General features: G+C 43.9%; 1 protein-coding gene across 1 annotated transcript in view; it reads right to left on the bottom strand.

Annotated features, from left to right (window-relative positions):
• Positions 1 to 4485, bottom strand: part of ARPC1B (actin related protein 2/3 complex subunit 1B) — an 88443-nt gene extending 83958 nt beyond the window's left edge. The window contains exon 1 of the mRNA XM_082261203.1: positions 4347 to 4485. The gene's annotated coding sequence lies outside the window, so the exon portion shown is untranslated. The remainder of the gene's footprint in view (positions 1 to 4346) is intronic.
• Positions 4486 to 22011: the final 17526 nt, after the last annotated feature.

Genomic DNA, 22011 nt, shown 5'->3' with positions numbered 1-22011 from the left:
AGATTGCGGCATCAATCCTTGCGCAGGGGGCACATTCACAAAATGCTTTACTGTGGAATCCTAGAGTCCCTTGGACCAATGTTAGAGGTGTTGAATCCTAAGTATAGCAGCCAGTAAACCTTAATGGAGCTGGGAGCAAATACTGCCACCATATTCTAGGGCTGCCAAGTGTAGATTGCACAAGACGCTTAGAATAAAAAATATCCAGAATTCCAAAGGTGACACGATGTATGCCAGTAATGATTCCTCTCTTGAAGTGCTAGTCACAGTGTACTCCACGCCTAAAACGTTTCATGGTGCACATACAGCATGGCTGCCTGTCTTTTCCCAGAGTGGGATCATGCAATGCCTGCTATATGAAGGGCATAGCATTTTTATGTAGTTTTAAGAATATTTGATGATTGTGTAAGATTGTATGACATTGTTAATAGAGAAATACAGCCAAAGCTCATTTGACTGTATTTCTCCTATGGATCACAGGAGTGCAGTTTATTCTACCTCTAAGGAAAGGAACTTTGAGGCGAAGCAATCCTAATAGTACACAGTCACGAGGATCTTTCAGCAAAGCAGTGTTCACGGGGCCAGGGGAGCAGCTCTGCCCACTCAGCTTTCTCCAGGTGCCTTCTAGTGAAACTATGCAGACTGGCACCTTAGGTGAAGTCTCAGAGTTATCATTACCCTCTCAAGTATAGGACCCTGGCTCTGTCACAGCCGGGACCTTGATGAGCAACAACTTGAAGCAGGAGAATGACTGAATGTTGGGGGTAGCCACCCCCTAATAGTTGGAATCCCTGGACAGGAAGACACTGCTGTTCCAATGCTCAGACTATGTATGTGCGTCTCAACCACCTTCTGGGCACTTCTTCCCCAGGATTGGATGCAGCATCATACATTTTTATGCTGCCTGTTTTCCTTGCTCCGCTCCTATGTTCCAGAACTTTCTGAAAGGCCAGAAAGAGCAAATCTGCAGCCTATGAAACACAGAACAGCCAAAATAAATCAATCACTGCTCCAATGACTACAGAAGAGCCAAAAAAAGACTACATATACTTAACACCCTGGCAACCTAACTAGGAGGGTGGTATATCTAGTGCAAAATAAATTAATTTGGACTTTATCTTTTGGTCTGGTACTTCCACTTGTTCATAAATATATATATATATTTTATCTCACTCATCATGTCTGCAGTCTCTGACCTTCTCCTGTATTATGCCCACAGTCTCTGACCATCTCTTGTATCATTTGTGTCTGTAGTCTCTGACCATCACTTGTATCAGGTCTACAGTCTCTGACCATCTCTTGTATCGTGTCTACAGTCTCTGACCATCTCTTGTATCGTGTCCACAGTCTCTGATCATCTCCTGTATCTTGTCCACATTCTCTGACCATCTCCTGTATCATGTCCACAGTCTCTGACCATCACTTACATCATGTCCACAGTCTCTGACCATCTCTTGTATTATGTCCCCAGTCTCTGACTATCTCTTGTATCATTTATGTCTGTAGTCTCTGACCATCTCCTGTGTCATGTCTGCAGTCTCTGAACATCTCCTGCATCATGTCCGCAGTCTGACCTTCTCTTGTATCATGTCCACAGTCTCTGACTTTTTCTTACATCATGTCCACAGTCTCTGACCATCTCTTGTGTTATGTCCACAGTCTCTGACCATCTTTTGTGTTATGTCCGCAGTCTCTCTATCTCTTGTATCATTTATGTCTGTAGTCACTGACCATCTCCTGTATCATGTCCGCAGTCTCTGAACATCTCCTGTATCATATCCGCAGTCTGACCATCTCTTGTATCATGCCCATACTCTGCCTATATCCTGTTGGGTGTCTGCTGTCCCTGACACTGAATATTCACTGAATTTCATGTGCAGCCTTTTGGTAATGTTGGGGTACACACTTTGACAACCCCTCCCCCAGAAATTTGACCACCATTGCTCTAAAATGCCTGATCACTATTCCCCAAATCATTTCTGACCCAGAAATGTTGTCTCACTTGATCTTACTAAAAATGGTCAAAAAATGAATCCGTGGCTATAACGACTGTGGTTAAGGTTTCATTTCGCAAGAGCTGTGTCCTTCCATTCATTCCTGAATGTCTTTGTGAAATCTGGCTTACTGACTCACATAACACTGCTCATTGCTCTGGTATTACTGTAGAACAGGGCCTCAGGTTCACGCTGCATTAAATTGTCAAGGACACATAAGGAGCCTAAACATCATGAACGCTTTTGTGTACTCTAACACATTTCTGATTCCTGCTTTGATATTATATAGGCTTCGAGGCTGTGGGCTTAAAGCTACGCACGCACATATTTGGTGGTTCTGCCCAGCAATGCAACCCTTTTGGACTAGCGTATGATCTTTAATTGAAGAGATTCAGGGTTTTCCTATTGCTAGGGATCCGTTGTCTGTTCTATTCCATGACACTAAACTCCCTCCGGCCCAGTATCGAAAATCTATTACCCCTCACCTTTTAAACGTAGCCAAAGCACTAATCCCAAAATATTGGAAACAGTCTACAGTTCCCTCGATACCTCAATGGTTGCGGGCAGTCGACCGTATTTATTACCTGGAAGACATGACATTGGATCTTCGTGGTCAGGCATCTCTGGCACGTAAGATTTGGTCTTGTTGGTTAACATTTACCCACACTAATATATACGCTTCATATATGGCTGAGGCCTCACCAGGCTAGAACGTCAAGACTGGTGAAACACCAAGGGACCCCCCTTGCCTCTCCCCTTTCCTTTTTTTTTTCTTTCCCCCTTTTTTTTTTTTTCCCCCAGCTCTTTCTTCTCTTTTTTCTTTCTCTTTTTTCTATATTGAAGACCCCCCCCGTTTAAAAAATTGGACTAAAATGTTTAACAATCCCAGAAATATTGATTTTTGTATGCATATTAAACCGTATGTCTTTGCCTTCGCTTTAGCTATGACGTGTAGGGATTGCCTAACTGTATGCAGCCTTGGGAGATTCTACTTTTCTTTTCTTTTTTCATGCTTGTATAATCTGTATAAAACTCAATAAAAATATAATTAAAAAAAAAAAAAAAATTATATAGGCTTCGAGACAGTCAGGGAAAGAGCTGAACAATATGCCTGCCTGTAAAATCTTGAAACAGATCTTAGGTTTTGTGTTTCCTATTAACCTCTCACCATGGTACAAGGAGAAAGCTTTAGCCTGCCTTTCACAGTTCCAATTCAAAGGCCACAGCTGCCTCCATCGCTCAAGCTGGCCATACATTGGTAGAATATCGTACAAACGTTTGAATGAAAAATCTTGTCAGTGCATTCAATAATGCCAGCAGAGGCTCAATGAATGTCATTCGAAAAGTATCAAAATATCATTTGTTTTTGGAATGAATGGATTTTACCAAACAAGAAAACACATACACTGTTAGAATTTTGCTTGTTAGAAAAATATTTTCAATCTTGCTTCAATCTTTTTTTCATCACTACATTTGAAACAGTTGTCGATGTGACCTCATTAATTAATTGAGTGATCCAACAATCTACCCATATATGGTTAGCTTTACAACAAGGAAGCAGAAAAAAAAAACTTCTTGGCAACATGCTCTGGCAGACTTTAGGGGAAGTGGGTACACAGTTCTATTTGGGCAGGTATTGCACCGCAGTGCCTACCTATGACACTGGCTCTCAATACGCACAAAATTTGCATGTCTGCAATATACTGATAGTAAGTATGATTGGACGTTTTCCTATAATTTATATTGTATGGCTGTGTCCCAATACATTATTTTTCAGTTACAAAAAATAATTACTGTCTACAGAAAGATCACTCGTTTGAAAGTCCAGTAAGACTTATGTTAATAAGTAGCTGAAGAGATGTACTTTACTTTGTTGCAGCCTGATTGAGACAAGAAAAAAAATTGCTTAAGTCTGCAAGCGGCTGGCCGTCACATGATTCAGACACCCCAGCTAGTGATGCTGGGCACTTCCTGTGCACAGATGTGTTTGAATGTGCTGTGGTTTTCAAATCTTTAATGCTCCTTATGGATTGACGTGCTCAGAAATGTAAGAGAAAAAAGATAGTGACATCTTTACTGCTGTGGAGTGAAAGAATTTGTGTAATTTCATTAACAGTACATGTCAGAGTTTCCTAGGCACAGGGCTGTATCAGCTGATTCACATAAAAAAAAAATACATTACAAAACTGTTAAAAATGAAAAATAGATATATCTAGCAGAAGCTAGTTTACAGCACAGGAAATTCCAAACGTTTTAAAAAATGTTGTGGTTAAAGACAAAATATTGCGGGACAAACAAAAAAGATTCTAATCTAGAACATGGAAAACCGATGATTTTAGGATTAACACGTACCTGTGTGCTTCGTGAGTGCCGTCTATTTAATTGAGAACGCAGAGTCGTTTCTGAAGGGTAGAATTATCAGTCTGCAAGCATTTACAGAACTTCTCTTTTCCTCCCTGAGTAATGCAGCCACTTCCTTGTGTGGGCGGAGGTGCTTAAAGCAAAAAAAAAAAAAAAAACGAACCACAAATAAGCCAACATTTTCTCCCTCCCCCTGCTGTTTGACTGCTCCTTCCTCTGTTAGAACTCAGATGGTATAACATCTGGAAGCCTGTATTAACCAAAGTTTTCCAAAAACTATAACAATGACTCCTGTGTCTTAAAGATGAATTCTAGAATTTTGTTTTAACTTGTACTGTGTTTTTTCTTATTGCTTTGTTTTTCTTTACAAATCAATTTCTTGGCCACTTGAACATTTTATGTATTGTGTTTTTTGTTTTCTACAGAATTAGTTTGTACTGGACTCCGGAAGATGATGAAACAGATGAATATTAATGCCATCTCTAACTATTTACCAATTGAAGACCAGCCATTTTCTGGCACTTTTTGTATACATGTGAAAATCGTTTTTTTTTTTTTGCTAGAAAATTACTTAGTTACATAGTTATATAGTTAGTGAGGTTGAAAAAAGACATCAGTCCATCCAGTTCAACCTATGATGTGTGTGTGTTTGCTGTTAACCGTACATTGTATATCCCTGTATGTTGTGGTCTTTAAGGTCTTAGAACCCCAAACATTATATATTTTTTAAAGCAGAGGCCCTAGAGAATAAATTGGTGGGTTTTGATTTTTTTTTAATATGCCACCCTGCTGCCCCTCCTATCCAGGTGTACAGGGGTGAGGCATGGACCCCCTGGAGCATGGGGTTGAAATGAGCTACAGCGTCGGTGGTAGTGATAGGGGGATGGAATGGGATCAGTGGCAGCGGTGGTGGGGAGGATGAGATCAGTGGCAGCTGTGGTGGGATGCGATCAGTGGCAGTGGTGGTGGGATGGGATGAGTGGCAGCGGTGGTGGGATGGGATGAGTGGCAGCGGGGGTGGGATGGGATGAGTGGCAGCAGTAATGGGATGGGATGTGTGGCATCGGTGATGGGATGGGATGAGTGGCAGCAGTGATGGGATGGGATGGGATGAGTGGCAGCAATGATGGGATGAGTGACAGCGTAGTGGGATGGAATGGGATGAGTGGCAGCAGTAGTGATGGGATAAGATGGGTGGCAGCAGTGGTGGTGGGATGGGTAGCAGGGGTGGTTGTGAAGGGGGTGGCATGAGTGGCAGTGGTGGTGGTGAAGGGGACAGGATCAGTAGGGATGAGTAGAAGTGGTGAAGAGAGTGGGATGAGTGGCGGCGGGGGTGGTGAAGGGGTGGGATCAGTGGCAGTGGTAGTGGTGAGGGGGGTGACCAGTGGCAGCGGTAGTGAGGCGGGTGGGATCAGTGGCAGCTGAGGTGACATAGGATGAGTAGCAATGGTAAAGGGGGTGGGATGAGTGACAGCGGTGGTGGGGAAAAGAGGTGGGATCAATGGCAGCAGTGGTGGTGAAGAGGGTGGGATCAGTGGCAGTGGTGGTGGTAAAGGGAGTGCGATTAGTGGCAGCGGTGGTGGTGGTGAAGGGAGTGGGATCAGCGGCAGCGGTGGTGGTGAAGGGGGTGATTAGTGGCAGCGGTGGTGGTGGTGAAGGGAGTGGGATTAGTGGCAGTGGTGGTGGTGGTGGTGAAGGGAGTGGGATTAGTGGCAGCGGTGGTGGTGGTGAGGGGTGGGATTAGTGGCAGCGGTGGTGGTGAGGAGTGTGGGATCAGTCACAGTGGTGGTGGTAAAGGGGGTGATTAGTAGCATCGGTGGTGGTGAAGGGAGTGGGATACGTGGCAGCGGTGGTGGTGGTGAAGGGAGTGGGATTAGTGGCAGCGCTGGTGGTGGGGAAGGGAGTGGAATGATGGACTCTGAGCCCCTCCGAGGGGTGCCAAAACTGCAATTAGCACCTTGGCAAAGGTTCGCGGGGAGGTTGATAGCCCAAAAGGAAGGCAGACAAATTGGAAGAAATCAGTACTCGGGGGGGGGGGGTGCCTTTTTTTATTGCCAGTAGTGGCCTAGTCGCAACGTGGAATGAACCCACCGGTCTTGGCAATGGTCCTGCCAGACATTGTCAAATCCAAGCAGTCTTGCCTCAGCCGTCTCCTCCTGGACTGGCTTGGCGTCGAAAGGGTTTCTGGGAGGCAGGGGGAACCGTAGGTGCCTTGTTCCTTTGTGTTCTCAAAAAGGTAGATTGAGTACCCCTCCAATTCCTCCTATAGTCCTTATTATAACGATTGTTTCCAAATCTCGAAAACCTCTTCGGGATTGCCCTAGAGGGTCGTCCCTTTGCCTTCTGGCCTTTCTGTTTAGGGGAAGAGAACCGGAACTCTGGAGATAGCCGTCTCCAACTTCTGGCCAAATAAAGCCAAATAAAGCTTTCCCGTCAAAGGGAAGTCTGCAGCAGGTCTGCTTAGATGATGGGTCTGCTGCCCAAGGCTTCAGCCATAATGCCCTTTGGCTGTTACTGAGCTCAGCATCGCTCTAGAGGACCACTTGATGACATCTATGGCTGCCTCCTCGACAAAGCTTGCAGAGAGTTTTATTTCATCCAGAGCCTTTATAATTTGTTCCTTTGGCGACTGGCTCTTGATGGCGCATTCTAAGTTCTGCGTCCATACCCGTAGGGCGCTTGCCACTGACATTAGTGCCATCGCCGGTTTGCAGGTACTACCTGCTGGAAGGTAGGCTCTCTTTAGGCCTGTGTCTATATGCCTGTCCAGGCCATTCCGGAAGGAGGAAGAATCCTCCATTTGGGAGAGTTGCATATGTAGAGTCGCATATGTATCCAATCTAGTGACTGCTGCGTCCACAACTGCCGCCCCATCCGTGAGGGGGTATAATTTTTTGGAGTCTGTTGGAAGAAGAATATTTCCATTCTCCCTTCTCCCATTCCTCTCTCAATGGCCTTGATAAATGGAGGTACCATAGAGAAGTCCAATCCTGAGTCCTCCGGACCCTCCACTGAAGAGGAGGTTGGCTCTAATCCTTCTTCTCAAGTGGCCAGCTGCGAAGCTGAGCCTGGGGACCCAGCTCATCCTCTGAGCTGGTGTCCCCGACGTTCCTGGCGCCTCCTTAGGAAAGGATGCCTGAGTGGCAGGGTCATGAGACGGTAGAGAAACTACGTTTTGTCTGCCCGTGTCTGGTTGACCCTGATGACCAGAAGATTATGTCAAAGTGTCATGGATCACCCCTAAGTAGGGTCGAGACCTGTTGACTTTCGAATTCTTGGTCTCCAGGCCAGCTGCCTGAAGCAGTGCCTGTAGACTAGTTTTCCCGAAATCGGGTCGTCTCTGCATGACCAGCAGTTGCCTTTTGGGCATTTAGCCCTTTGCGGCGATGCTGTATGTTTTCTCTTTTGAGAACCTTTGTGTCCTCTTAATGGAGATCTGCCAGGACTTGAGGGATTACTCTCTGCCCTTGATGATCCAGGAAGGTTCGGGACCTCCTAAAGTGGGATAGCGAGCGGCTGGGGTTGCAATAGACCAAAAGGGCACGCTCGTCAGGGCATAGGGCACTCTTTTTTCCCGCATCTTCTTACTTACCCGATGGTGGCTCTTACCTGATATGGTGGTGGTCTTGTGTGTGTGGCAGTAAGCTCATGTTGGTTGAAATACCGAAAGGTGCAAGGGGGCTGCATGGTCATAGAAAGAGGAAAGTAAAGAGGGGAAGGAAACTAAAACCTCTATAGACATATACTTAAAGACATACCTATATATCCCCCTAGATGTGCCTAGATGCAAGCATACCTCTAGAAACTCCTCATATTCACATATACACATATATACATACATACATACACACATACAGACACACACACACACATACACGCATACAGTGCCTTGCGAAAGTATTCGGCCCCCTTGAACTTTGCGACCTTTTGCCACATTTCAGGCTTCAAACATAAAGATATAAAACTGTAATTTTTTGTGAAGAATCAACAACAAGTGGGACACAATCATGGAACGAAATTTATTGGATATTTCAAACTTTTTTAACAAATAAAAAACTGAAAAATTGGGCGTGCAAAATTATTCAGCCCCTTTACTTTCAGTGCAGCAAACTCTCTCCAGAAGTTCAGTGAGGATCTCTGAATGATCCAATGTTGAGCTAAATGACTAATGATGATAAATAGAATCCACCTGTGTGTAATCAAGTCTCCGTATAAATGCACATGCACTGTGATAGTCTCAGAGGTCCGTTTAAAGCGCAGAGAGCATCATGAAGAACAAGGAACACACCAGGCAGGTCCGAGATACTGTTGTGGAGAAGTTTAAAGCTGAATTTGGATACAAAAATATTTCCCAAGCTTTAAACATCCCAAGGAGCACTGTGCAAGTGATAATATTGAAATGGAAGGAGTATCAGACCACTGCAAATCTACGAAGACCTGGCCGTCCCTCTAAACTTTCAGCTCATACAAGGAGAAAACTGATCAGAGATGCAGCCAAGAGGCCCATGATCACTCTGGATGTACTGCAGAGATCTACAGCTGAGGTGGGAGACTCTGTCCATAGGACAACAATCAGTCATATACTGCACAAATCTGGCCTTTATGGAGGAGTGGCAAGAAGAAAGTCATTTCTTAAAGATATCCATAAAAAGTGTCGTTTAATGTTTGCCACAAGCCACCTGGGAGACACACCAAACATGTGGAAGAAGGTGCTCTGGTCAGATGAAACCAAAACCAAACTTTTTGGCAACAATGCAAAATGTTATGTTTGGCGTAAAAGCAACACAGCTCATCACCCTAAACACACCATCCCCACTGTCAAACATGGTGGTGGCAGCATCATGGTTGGGCCTGCTTTTCTTCAGCAGGGACAGGGAAGATGGTTAAAATTGATGGGAAGATGGATGGAGCCAAATACAGGACCATTCTGGAAGAAAACCTGATGGAGTCTGCAAAAGACCTGAGACTGGGACGGAGATTTGTCTTCCAACAAGACAATGATCCAAAACATAAAGCAAAATCTACAATGGAATGGTTCACAAATAAACATATCCAGGTGTTAGAATGGCCAAGTCAAAGTCCAGACCTGAATCCAATTGAGAATCAGTGGAAAGAACTGAAAACTGCTGTTCACAAACGCTCTCCATCCAACGTCACTGAGCTCGAGCTATTTTGCAAGGAGGAATGGGCAAAAATTTCAGTCTCTCGATGTGCAAAACTGATAGAGACATACCCCAAGCGACTTACAGCTGTAATCGCAGCAAAAGGTGGCGCTAAAAGTATTAACTTAAGGGGGCTGAATAATTTTGCACGCCCAATTTTTCAGTTTTTTATTTGTTAAAAAAGTTTGAAATATCCAATAAATTTCATTCCACTTCATGATTGTGTCCCACTTGTTGTTGATTCTTCACAAAAAAATTACAGTTTTATATCTTTATGTTTGAAGCCTGAAATGTGGCAAAAGGTCGCAAAGTTCAAGGGGGCCGAATACTTTCGCAAAGCACTGTATATACACACACATTATATATACATATATATATACATACCCATGTACAAGTCACATTAATACGTATACTGAAACCCCCCCCCCCCACGCAGCCACACATAGATAGATAGACAGATAGATAGATAGATAGATAGATAGATAGATAGATAGATAGATAGATAGATAGATAGATATCTAACAGCCCTACTCTATCCCAGCATTTTATATATACACCGTCCCTTTAACGATATATAAACTATATAAACATTTCATAAAAGGAAATAGAATACCATATTATATTTATATATATATATATATATATATATATATATATATATATATATATATATATATATATATATATACACACACATACATACTTTTTTTTAACCCACATATACACACATCCACACATATTTATTCCTATTAAATCCCCCCCCCTTTTTTTTTTTTTTGTTTTTTACTTACCTGCAAAGTAGAATTTGCCTGTGTTGCTTTGCCCCCAGCTGAAACTGATTCCTCTTTAATTTGGATGAGAGAAGTAATGTCTCAGGCTCCTGGCTCCCCACTTTTTTTTTTTTTTAAATACTATGCAGTCAATATAATGAAAAAAATGAGCATTTAGAACCAACTCATAACCTAGGAAATAAATAGGAGGGAGAGAGAGAGAGAGAGAGAGAGAGAGAGAGAGAGAGCGCAAAGAGACAAAGAGGTAAAATACATGCTGCCCCTGCTGCTTTAGTCAGACTTCACAACATGGATACCACAAGAGGGAAACCAACTCTACAAAGAGAACTCCTCACCCCCAACAGGCCAGCAGTAGGGGCTCCCGACCTTGTCGGCGCCTTTAGCAGCCTAAGATGTGGGACTGCGACCTGGGAGAGGCTGAACCCAGACGGACTCCGACGTAGTCGGCAGGTAAGAGCATTCCTCTTGAATATAACGGTCTGTAAGTGTTGATCTTTTGAGGACAAAAAGGAGAATGGGGAGATTGCTCTCAGTTTATTCTTTTATAGATTTAAACAGGTCCTGTGGGTGGATATAGGGCCGGAGCTATATCATATGTATGCTGCCATGTTGGCGTCAGTAAAACAATATTTTAAAAGGTCTATACAAGCTGGTGTTTTCCCATCCTTTCAAAACTTCAATACAGTCCTCTGGGGGTCCAGCAATACCCCACAGTTCATGGTGAGCAGCCTCTAGGGCTGTAAACTATCAATTGCCTTATAATGCATCTCGGTAAGGTTCAGTGCGCCTATATCACAATGATTACAGGGATGAGCTTGACATGGCACTGCTCATGAACCATAAGTGACAGGGACACCAAACCTGGGGAGCACTGAGAGGGGACCCAGGACTATAACATATCCATACATTTTAAAAATGGAGTATGCTTGTACACTGACTGCACTAAACTGACTGAACAATCTGTCCACTAACTACCTGCCTAATCTCCATTGTTACACACTATACACGGCTGCCGTGTAAGCAGCACTCTGCCTTTGGCTAATCATGGCTCTGGCCAAAGCATACAGGTCAGGTGCATGCTTTGGCCAATTATCAGCACTCAATGCACTGCAAGAGCACAGTGCATTATGGGGCACTCATCGACAGGTGAACTTTCCGCCGAGCACCCCATTTGCTTGTGTGTTCAGCGAAAACTCGAACAGCTGATGTTCGAGTCGAACTTACGTTCGACTTGAACACACAGCCCATCCCTATTGGTATGGGTAAAGTTCTGCGTTAGGTCTATGGTATCTAGGGTGTCTTCCTAACTTACAGCCTACACAAAAAAAGATGGAAACAGAACTAGGCGTACCTATTACCCAGGTAAAACTGGACAGGGCCTTTGTACTTATACACAAACTATTTGTGTCATGTAAAATTTCCTTTTCAAAATATCTCGGCGGTACTTGATGCTATCCAGACATAAGCCAGTCTTCCTTTCTCAAACAGTTACCTGCCGATGATGCCAACGCGAGCCTGGCTCTTAACTTAACATGTTTGTGAATGTCTACCTATTTGAGATTTCTGGGCTATCATTATACATGCACTCACAATTCAAAGAACAATTCAGCAGACACGTTTCACACACCTGTGCTTAGTCATTGCAATGACTAAGCACAAGTGTGTGAAACGCGTCTGCTGAATTGTTCTTTGAAATGTGAGTGCATGTCATGTAATTTCTTCTCATGAATTTATAAAAAAAACATCAAGATTTTAAGCTGGATGTGCTGCCGTCTTTGCTCTATTTTGTCTCCACTCCATGGTTGTGGACCCTGGCAGGCACCAAGTGCTCTACAGACAGCTACCTGGTTCCAAAAAAACTTTTCATGGACTGCCTTGAGCAGTGTAAACTTTGTTGTCTAGCATTATACAGTACATCTCTTAATGATTTCTACCAAGAAAACATGTCTTCTTCTAGTGTGCCACAATATTCCCACAATCTATCCTCTCAGCCAATTCCACAATTTTTTCTCTTTACCCCATGACAAGCAATTCCCAGGCACTGGAAGTTATCCAAGGTCACTACTTTCATCAGATGCCAAGATGTACTCAATGATATAATGCATGTGGGACATCTTGGGGCACTTGGCCATGATGAAACCGATACATTCCAGACTATTTGGACCACTTGAACAGTATATAAAGAATCACTGACATTTTTTCTTTATTTAAATCTAGTCTTGTGATAGATTTGGTGCTGCCTGACTGGCAACATAAAGCAACTAATTCCTTTCCTTGTGTTACAATTTGTTGTTCAGTGTTCTTCCTATTTACTATCAGCATTCATGCCCCAGGGAGTAATGAGTCAACAAAAATTCACTGGATTTTTGTTGCGGGTTCCTGTTGTGCATCATAAAGTTTTACTAGACCTTCATTATATTCTCTCTACACCACACAATTATGCTCTAAGGGCACAGCAGACCTTGTAGGGATGTACTGGTGAGCGATAATAGTGACCACAGTTGCCTCTGTAAGTGTCTATTGATGACTTGTTTGCATCAGAAACGCTAATTTCTCTAAAAAATCTTTAGCAATGCAAAAGCAACCTGAAGCAAGTCAAATGCAGGTCAGTGAGAGATTAGCTGCAAGTCAAAGGCTCATGTCAATTAATTCTCAACAAGTATATAATAAGTGCAGTGCTGGCAAATCTATAACTAAAATATCAAAATTAAAATAGTAATGAAAAATAATCCTATGAATACCCAAGATCTTACCCCCCCCCCCAATGTTCCCTATCCAAATTTCTTATTTTGACCATAGGACTGGTGTCTTTCAGTGTAAAAAAAGAGGTTGTTTAACGTTCCAATTTATCTTCCATGGTAAGTCCACGTTCTCTGATAGAAGTGGTAACATCTTCACGATCAAACAATTCATCACCTGTTCATTTGAATTTGTGGTGTACGTGTTGCGTTGTCCTTGCAAGTTATTATACGTGGGCCGCACTATGCATACACTTCGAAAAAGAATAGGTGAACATCAGAGACTTATCAAAAAAGGTTGTCAAACATAGTGTGCCCCGACATTTCTTGTCACATCATAATAAGGATATTAAATGTTTGAACGCCTGGGCAATCTAACATATATCAGACAGGACCTTGACAGAAAATGAAAGATATACTCTATTATGTAGAAGGGAAACTTTTTGGATCTTTAAGCTAAATACTTTGTCACCAAATGGCTTGAATGAGGAGCTGGAGACACATACATTATTTAAATGATCCAAATATATGTTCTTCTGTGGCAGTAACTGGGTTTTTTTTTTGTGTTATGTTGAGGTTGGTGTTTTTTACAATTCAGACCAACACCCCCCCCCCCCCCTTCTTCCTGTCAATTTTTGGTAACAATCAACCAGCTGTTGCAATAATTTTATTTTATTTTTATTTCATTGTATACTGTATACATTTTGCCTTAGGGGATTTTTATTGTATTAATATATATTGCCTAAGATTGTTTTAGCAATAAGGATGTAATAACAGTAAGGGTTAATTACTAAGTCTGGAGATGGGAGTAGGCAATCCTGAGGTGTTTACCATGTTCACATTTCCCTACTTCCTCCACCCTCTTCCTTTTGGCTCCTCCCCTGTCCTTTTAATTTATTTTGAAATAGACTTCCTTCCACTCACGGTCACATGATTGACAAGGCTCTATCGAGCAAAATGCGTCTTGTGACCGCCTTACAGGCACCTATGACGAATCCTGAAACAGTCACACACACAATGCCTCCTGCGCTTAGGAAAATGGCCCCTCCGGAGGGATGTGCTTTAAGTCCTTATTACTCTTAGAAACGGGCAACCACGGTCTTGCTGCCCTCAAAGACTTAGTGGAGTCTAACACGTCTGCAACTATATAAAACACACAGAGGACGCACCGACCTAGTGCATTAACCCGAGACAAATAATTTATTAGATAAAAGCACGGTAAGTAATGTACTCACAAAGACAGCAAGAGATTGCGCATCACAGATCACTGTACATTCCATCCGTTGTATCAATATGTATGGGTGTAACAGTACTCTTATTCAGGAATTCCTAGAAAAGCATCAGCCCACTGGGTCTTCAGTGACTGTTACACCAATACGTATTGATACATTGGATGGTATGTACAGTGATCTGTGATGCGCAATTTCTTGCTGTCTTTGTGAGTACATTACTTACCGTGCTTTTATCTAATAAATTATTTGTCTCGTGTTAATGCACTAGGTTGGTGCGCCCTCTGTGTGTTTTATATAGTACCTGTGACGAATCCCCCTCCTCCACAACACACAGTCCTGAGCCGCGGCGCCACCTGTGATGTCATCTCCTAGTGACGGCTGCCAAGTGGGTTGGCTTCCTCGATGTCCATCCCTCTCTGCGCTCAGCCAGTCCAGCATGAGGCTGAGATGTCTCCTCAGCCGTGTGAAACTGGTCACACCATGAAGCTGAGCAGCTCTCACCCATGGTCGGGCTGCCTATGATGCCACGAGCTATCCCATCTAAAGGCTCCGTGCAAGTCTTCAGAGAGTAGCACGGCCACAGATCGCCCGATCGTATTGATATTGGTTAGTGTATGGATTTTAAAGGAAACCCCACGCCATAAATGTATAAAAAAATTAATAAATAATTGTTTCCTCCCAAAGTCCATACCAGACCCTTATCCAAGCATGCAAGCTGGCAGGCCAGGAATGGGGGTGGGGGATGAGCGGGAGCCCCCTCCCTCCTGAACCATACCAGGCCACATGCCTCAACATAAGGGGGGGTTGCTTTGGGGCCGGGGGGGGGGTTTGCCCTACTAACTCCAAAGCACCCTGTCTCCATGGGCCTCTTCCCCAAAACCCTGGGCTGTGGTTGTGGGGGTCTGCGGGTAGGGGGGCTTTTGTTTATAAAAAAAAACAAGAAAAACAAAACAAATGTCCTCCGATGTCAATCATGATGCCCGCCGCACTCGAAAAAAAGAAGAAAAAAAAACGTTGCCCTTGACGAAGGCTCCCTGCCGTATGCCTGTTCCGCGATGTGAAGGTTCCTAAATAGGTGCGGGGCGGAGCCACCTGGTGACATCACTTGGTGGCACCGCCCCCAGGTGAACTCACTGAACGGTGCATGCTGGGTAAGTGACATCACAGGAAGCGGTGCCACTAGGTGATGTCCCCAGATGGTCCCACCCCTTACCTATTTAGGAACTGTCATACGGCAGAGCAGGCAGACGGCAGTAGCCTTCAGCGTGGGTGGAGATTTTTTTTATTTTTTGGGGTCAGTTGGGCATCGTGATTGATTTACAGAGGGGGGAACTTGTTTTTTTAATTTTACTCAAAGAATTGTGAAAAGAACTGTATTTTTATTACTTTTTGACATTTTTTTGGTAAATGAGGAGGGTACAATGTTGTTAAAGGGGGCTTCCAGATACCGATAAGCCCCCCGTCCGCAGACCCCCACAACCACTGTCCAGGGTTGTGGGGAAAATGCCCTCATCCCCATCAACATGGGGACAAGGTGCTTTGGGGGGAGAGCAGAGCCAAAGCAACCCCCCCATGTTGAGAGCATGTGGTCTGGTTCGGGGGGGGTACTTACTCCCCCCCTTTTCCTGGCCTGTCAGGCTGCATGCTCAGATAAGGGTCTGTTATTGATTTTGGGGGGGGGGCCCAAGCCATTTAAAATAACAAAAAAAATTGGTGTAGGTGTTTCCCCTTAAAATTAATATCAGACCTAAGGGTCTGTTATGGATTTTGGGAGGGACCCCACGTCGCTTTTTTTTTTTACATTTTTTGTAATGCTAACAATGGTTTGAAAGCTTGCAGCTGGGAAATTCTATTTAAATGTCATTTTTTTTCTTTATGTCAGTTTTGCTGCAGCAGGTTCTATACACGGTACAGATGCGCCACTACAAGCAGACTAAGGGGACCTCCCAGACACTATATTTAAAGGAATGTTACATTTTCATTGTTTCCCTTTTAGCATCATTAAAATTCGGGTTCCATAGACATTTTAGTAGGGTTCCTTGTTCAGGTCCAAACTTTTGCAATGTTTTAGCATTCTGGCACGAACCGAACCAGGGGGTGTTTGGCCCAACTCTAATTGTCACCATATACATGGTGGAATTCCATGTTGCTGTAGCATGTGATATGCTGTTACTTCAGGACATTTGTTAATGCTTAGACTTAAAAAATTCCTTTTTATGGGTGGTTTTATGCTATGTGGATTGTCTCTTATTATATGTGCATCGATCCTGCTGAGCCAATTCCCAGTGGTGCAGCGGATACCTGCAAGTTGTGGATGTGTATGGTGACAACTGACAGCAAATTCCTGGTGTCTCTGTTGATGAGTGGAGGCTGGAGAAAGTGACCTTTTCCAGGGAGAATCTCACTCTGTGTGTGTGACCACTCTTATATGGAGCATCATATTTGGCAAGCCTTGTGTGTGACCTGGGAGACCTTTCAAGTGTTTGATGGTAAAGGTCTGAGGAGCTCATTCTACTTTCTCATCACAGCTTGTGGGACTTTATTCTGCCCTAGTGTATTTTCTATTGTACATGCTTCTATAAGAATTCTTGGATTTAAAGCAGAAGTCCACCCTAACACTAAAATTCCAGCATCTACAGACATTCACGATCTAACAATAACCTATATAAGTTTGAACCAGAAAATGTTACGCTGTTAAAGCCAGTGACTAAGAATCAAGATGCATTATGGGTGTTTTTTTTACAACTGGTATTAACATAATAGCAAACACCAGAGTGTACCTGCACTCTATATGCCAGTGTGGGGATCTTTTTTAAAATATGTAACTTCAACAAAACAAAAACGTGTTATTAATATATTAGTAATTTTTTTGCCTTAGCAGTAGAATAGGTTGCCCTTCATAATCCCACTAAATAGAGGAATATTCTTTGTAGATCCAATTGGGATGATGGCAACTACACATTTTTCTTTAGTCTAACCTTGCACAGATGATTTCTCCAAGAACCAGTTTCTTGCACAACATGGTAACTGTTAAGTTAGCTCACTAAAGCCTCGTACGCACGCACCGATTGTTGGCCGACCGATCGGCCGTCTTTTGTCCAGTGTTGTTGTGTTGGTTGAAATGTGCTCTAGACTGCACACAAATTTTGTCGGCCAACAACAACCAACTGCAGAAGTGATGTCATGTTCTGGTCTACTTTTTTGTGTGTTTTTTCTTCTCTGAGCATACCCAGTCTTGCTCAACTGATTTTTGTCGGCCGAAATCTGTACTGACTGAGGAACAATCGGCTGTTCTGCTGATGGCCAACAAAAATTTTATAGCATGCACACCAGATTTTGTTCGGCCGAAAAGTCGCAGTCGGTTGTCGGAATCATCATACTAACAAGCCGATAATCGGCCGATCGGGCGGCGGCCAAAAATTCACGGCCAACAATCGGTACGTGTGTACGAGGCTTAAAGTTACACAGAATATATTTTCTTTTTTTGCTAATGGCTCCTGCTGCTCTCTGACAAGCCTGTCAGACATGCACAGCACTGGACTAAGATCGGACACAGGTAAGAACTTAGGGGGAGCTGCGTATAAAACGTTTTTTTTTTTTTTTTAACTTTAAAGTATAGGTTCACCTTTTACAAAAAAAAAAAATAATGTGAATACACGTCTTTTTGCAGATAAAAAAGTGCATTTAATATTTTTTTGATTGCAGTCAGTAAGGCATTGCACCTATGATCAACAGATCTTGGGTGCAATGCCTAGATCTTGCAGGAACTCAGTAAGCGGTTTGCCCATATGGGCAAGGCAGTTACTGAGTGGCAGAAGAATCAATGGACTACAAGAGCACACACCAGAACCCTCGCGGCTATTGAGAATTGAAAGCCGTCAGTAGCGGGGGCTGATGGTACTTTTAGGCATTCAATCACAGGAACTCTCATGGACGTATGGGCAGAGCCCCACACAGGCGGTTTTTGAATTGCGACAGCAGGTGCAGTTAGAAGATCCCCTGTCTGCTCATACAGAAAGGGGGGGGGGAATCAAAGGAGGAGAGGAGGCAGGAGCAGGAACAGGTTACATGTTCCACCCTAAATATGCCTTTAATGCAGAGAGCACATTTTACCTTCGCAACCACAAGGGCAAGTGCAGATCCAGACCAGACCACAGAGCACCTCCCAGCATTTGAAAAAGATCCACGTACCAAGTTATGCGGCAGTTTGGTGTCCCCAGAATACCCTTCACCTTGATTCTGCATAGCACTCGAAGAAGGATCCATACCAGAGGGAGGCATAAAACCAACCACAAGTGCTCCCATGGAGTCTACTGACAAAGGCTAGAGGATACTGGTTCTTGGCCACAAATTTGTCCACCTTGTGGTGGATGCTGGATATGAATTTGCTGGCATCATGCTTCAAATAGAAAAAAGGAAGGGGAGGGGATTGCCTCCCAGAAATCATATAGGGACACACAGGTACTGATTAAAGGTTTAATTTATTATGAAAAATTTATACAAAACCCATTATCACACTAATCTGAGACAGTTTGTGTCCCCCTAAACGTCAATTCTGTGATTTCCACCAATTTTTTCTCTCTCTTCCTTCTCCCGGAACGTTGAGGGTTTCCACCTTTTTATTGAATTACTTTTTTCCAGCTTTTGTTAGTTGTAAAGTGGTACGGAGGATTTTTGAACTCCGAGGACCCCTAGTGGTTACAAATCAAGAATGGTGACATGAATGGATTTGTTACCAACTGATTGCAATGAATTTTCTAGTGGCCAATTAGGAGGTCTATTTAAATCAGAGTATTGAGAATGCCCCCTAGCTCTGAGGAAACTGGCGTGATTGGCCAGTGAAACGAGTTAGTGTGATAATGGGTTTTGTATCAATTTTTCATAATAAATTACACCTTTAATCATCAGTACCTGTGTGTCCCTATTTGACTTCTGGGAGGCAATCCCCTCCCCTTCCTTTTTTCTGTATGGTATTTAAATCTTGGGACTGCACCTAACCTAAATGATTAGGTGTTTGGTGATAGGGTATGTAGGTTTGGGGAGACACCGACTAGTGGGTACCCCTGAATTATTGTGAATGAGCCGGTGTGGTATCATTGGTTTTTAAATCATGCTTCAAATAGTGACAGATGACCCAGGACACTCTGGGATCTACAGACCAATGACTGGGAAAGTTTACCTGCTACTTCAGGAGTGTAGAGTTTAGACCAGCCTGGAAATTGCCTTTCGGCCCAGGTCATATTTAAGTCTACCTCTTATGTCTTTGTGACGCCGTGATTCTACCGTGATTGATGTAAGCCACAACCATGGCAATATTTGACTGTAGCTTCAAGGATCATCTTTTTGATCAGATGTGCCACTGAAAAGACAAGCAAAGGGACCTTAGATCCATGTTAATAGACTGTCTCTATTCTAGTACTCCTCCCCAGTCCAACAGGTTGGCAACTATCATAAAAACAGTCTAGGTTCCTTCCCGATTCCAGCACAGGGCTGGTCAGCCACCAAGCCGGTGATATCATGGCCATGGGAAACCAAGACTAAGAAGTTTGTCCCATGATGTCAGCACACTGAGCTGCAGAGGTCCAGGTGAAATTGGTAAACATTACACCTCCAAAAAGGAAACCAGTACTCTTGTGCAAAAGCAGACTGAAAGCTACTACTGGGAGTTGAAGGGTACAAACAAGAGCATGAAGGTTTAATAGCCTCTCAGAGAAGGCATTCAAGCCTGGGCCATGTCCAAGACCAGCCCCAGAGACTCCAGGTGATGGATCAGGTTCAACTCGGACTTCTGGAGATTGAGGACCCACCAGAAGTCCTGCAATGCCTATAGATTATTCACTGGATGTTGGCAGAGAGGGGGGTCTGTGTGGAGCGCTCCTTCAGAAGGTCATATAGATCTTACAATCTGGATTCCCTGATATTGCAGAAGCAGCATCAGAATTAGGGCTTAGGCCTTGAAGACCCATGGGACAGTGGATAGATAAAAAAAGGCAGAACCACAAACTGTAATTGCTGCTTGCCCACCACAATGAGCAGGAACCGCTAAGGGAAAATTAGGCATGTAAATATGCATCCTTGAGGTCTATGGACGCCAAGAACTCCCTTAGTTGTGGCGATAAACTTTTTGACCCATAGGAAACTGGGAACCTTCCAATCCAGGATGGAGTGAACATCCCCATTTCATTTCATAACTGTAAAAATTGGTTGGACTTAAACCTCTGAAACCAGTCAAGAGAACCAGAAAAATCACTCCCAAATAGAAAGCAGGGAAGAGTCAATCAAAATTCCAGCCAGTTCACCCAGGACACCACCTCCCAGGCCAATGATCCAAAATGTCCTGGGTCCAGGTGGCCAGGAAGGCCAACAAACATTCCTCAGCGAGTCAGGCTTTGCACCTGACTTGGATGTCTTGGGCTTGCAGCAGAACGGGAAGATGACTTGGAGGCAGAGGCCTGGAAGGGACAAGGGGCTTTTCTGAAATCCTGGAGTGGCTTATTTTGCCATGGGCACTGTTGCTTTCCTCTTAAAATGCATGCAATGCTGACTTCTGACGATGGCGGACGTGTGAGACCGGAGCTCCGATCTCCGCTGACTCTCTGATCCCCTGCACAGCTACAATCTTCTCCATACTCGATGAGGGTAAGCACTAAACTCCTCAGAAACACCCTGGGCACCCCATGGTGAAAATTCGGCCACCTAAAATCGGTCCTTCACTCCCCACAGACCAGCGGGCCTTCAGCGGCATGGAGCGCTTCCTCTCTAGGCTGCAACCCCCAGCCTCAAGTACGCAGTCACTCCCGTGCTCGTCCTCGGACCACGTAGCGGACACCAGGCAGGGGCCCCACACTACACAGGGTTCTCCCCCGACCCCCCACCAGTGGTACTTACACCGGAATTGCTGGATGAAAAACTGCAGCTTCTTCTCCATCAGCTAACCCGCAATATTGCCTTAGAAGTTGGCAATCTATCACAGTAACTCCGGGGGGAAATTGATCAGCTAGGGGAACGTACAAACACTTTGGAAACAAAAATGGATGATTTAATCCAATATGTTCAAGTTCTGGAGGAGGAGAATTCTTCCCTAAAAACAGTGTTTCCCAATTACAGCTCCAACAGGAGGACTTGGAAAATAGAGAACGGCGCCAAAAATTGCACATAAGGGGCATCTCAGAATCAGTGGGTGATAATAAATTATGCTCCTATCTCTTAGGCCTCTTCAACACCTTGGCCCCCAATATAGCAGACATAGATTGGCGTCTGGATCGGGCACATAGATCTCTGGGCTCCAAGCCACCTACAGGAGCCCGTCCTAGGGACATGAGCTTCAGATTTAATTATTATGACAGCAAAGAAGCGCTGGCCTTTGCTGCTAGAAATAAATCTCAACTCACTTTTAATGGTGATGAATTACACATTTTCAATGACCTCAGCCCTATTACCCTGGCTAAACAACATCAGCTTCACCCTATCACCTCCAATCTACAGCTTCATCGAGTTGGGGATTCTCTTTCCACCTCATTGCCACCCGGAAGGGTGTGCAACACAGCCTAAAGGACTTGCACGAAGGTGATGCCTTTATCCGAGGCCTTGGCCTTTGCCTCCCACCGCTGCCAGAAGATGATCAGGCTCTCGTACAACCCCTACAATGCTCAGCTTTAATGGCTCAGACTAGGATGTGGACCCCTGCTAAGCAAAATAAGAAGTCCTCTTCCACACCAAAAATATTCCTGTCC

The sequence above is a fragment of the Pelophylax lessonae genome (assembly GCF_965119305.1).
Source record: "Pelophylax lessonae genome assembly, chromosome: 6".
NCBI classification, from domain to species: Eukaryota; Metazoa; Chordata; class Amphibia; order Anura; family Ranidae; genus Pelophylax; species Pelophylax lessonae.
Note: the sequence above shows the minus strand (reverse complement) of the source record. Positions and strands in the feature narration are given on the sequence as shown.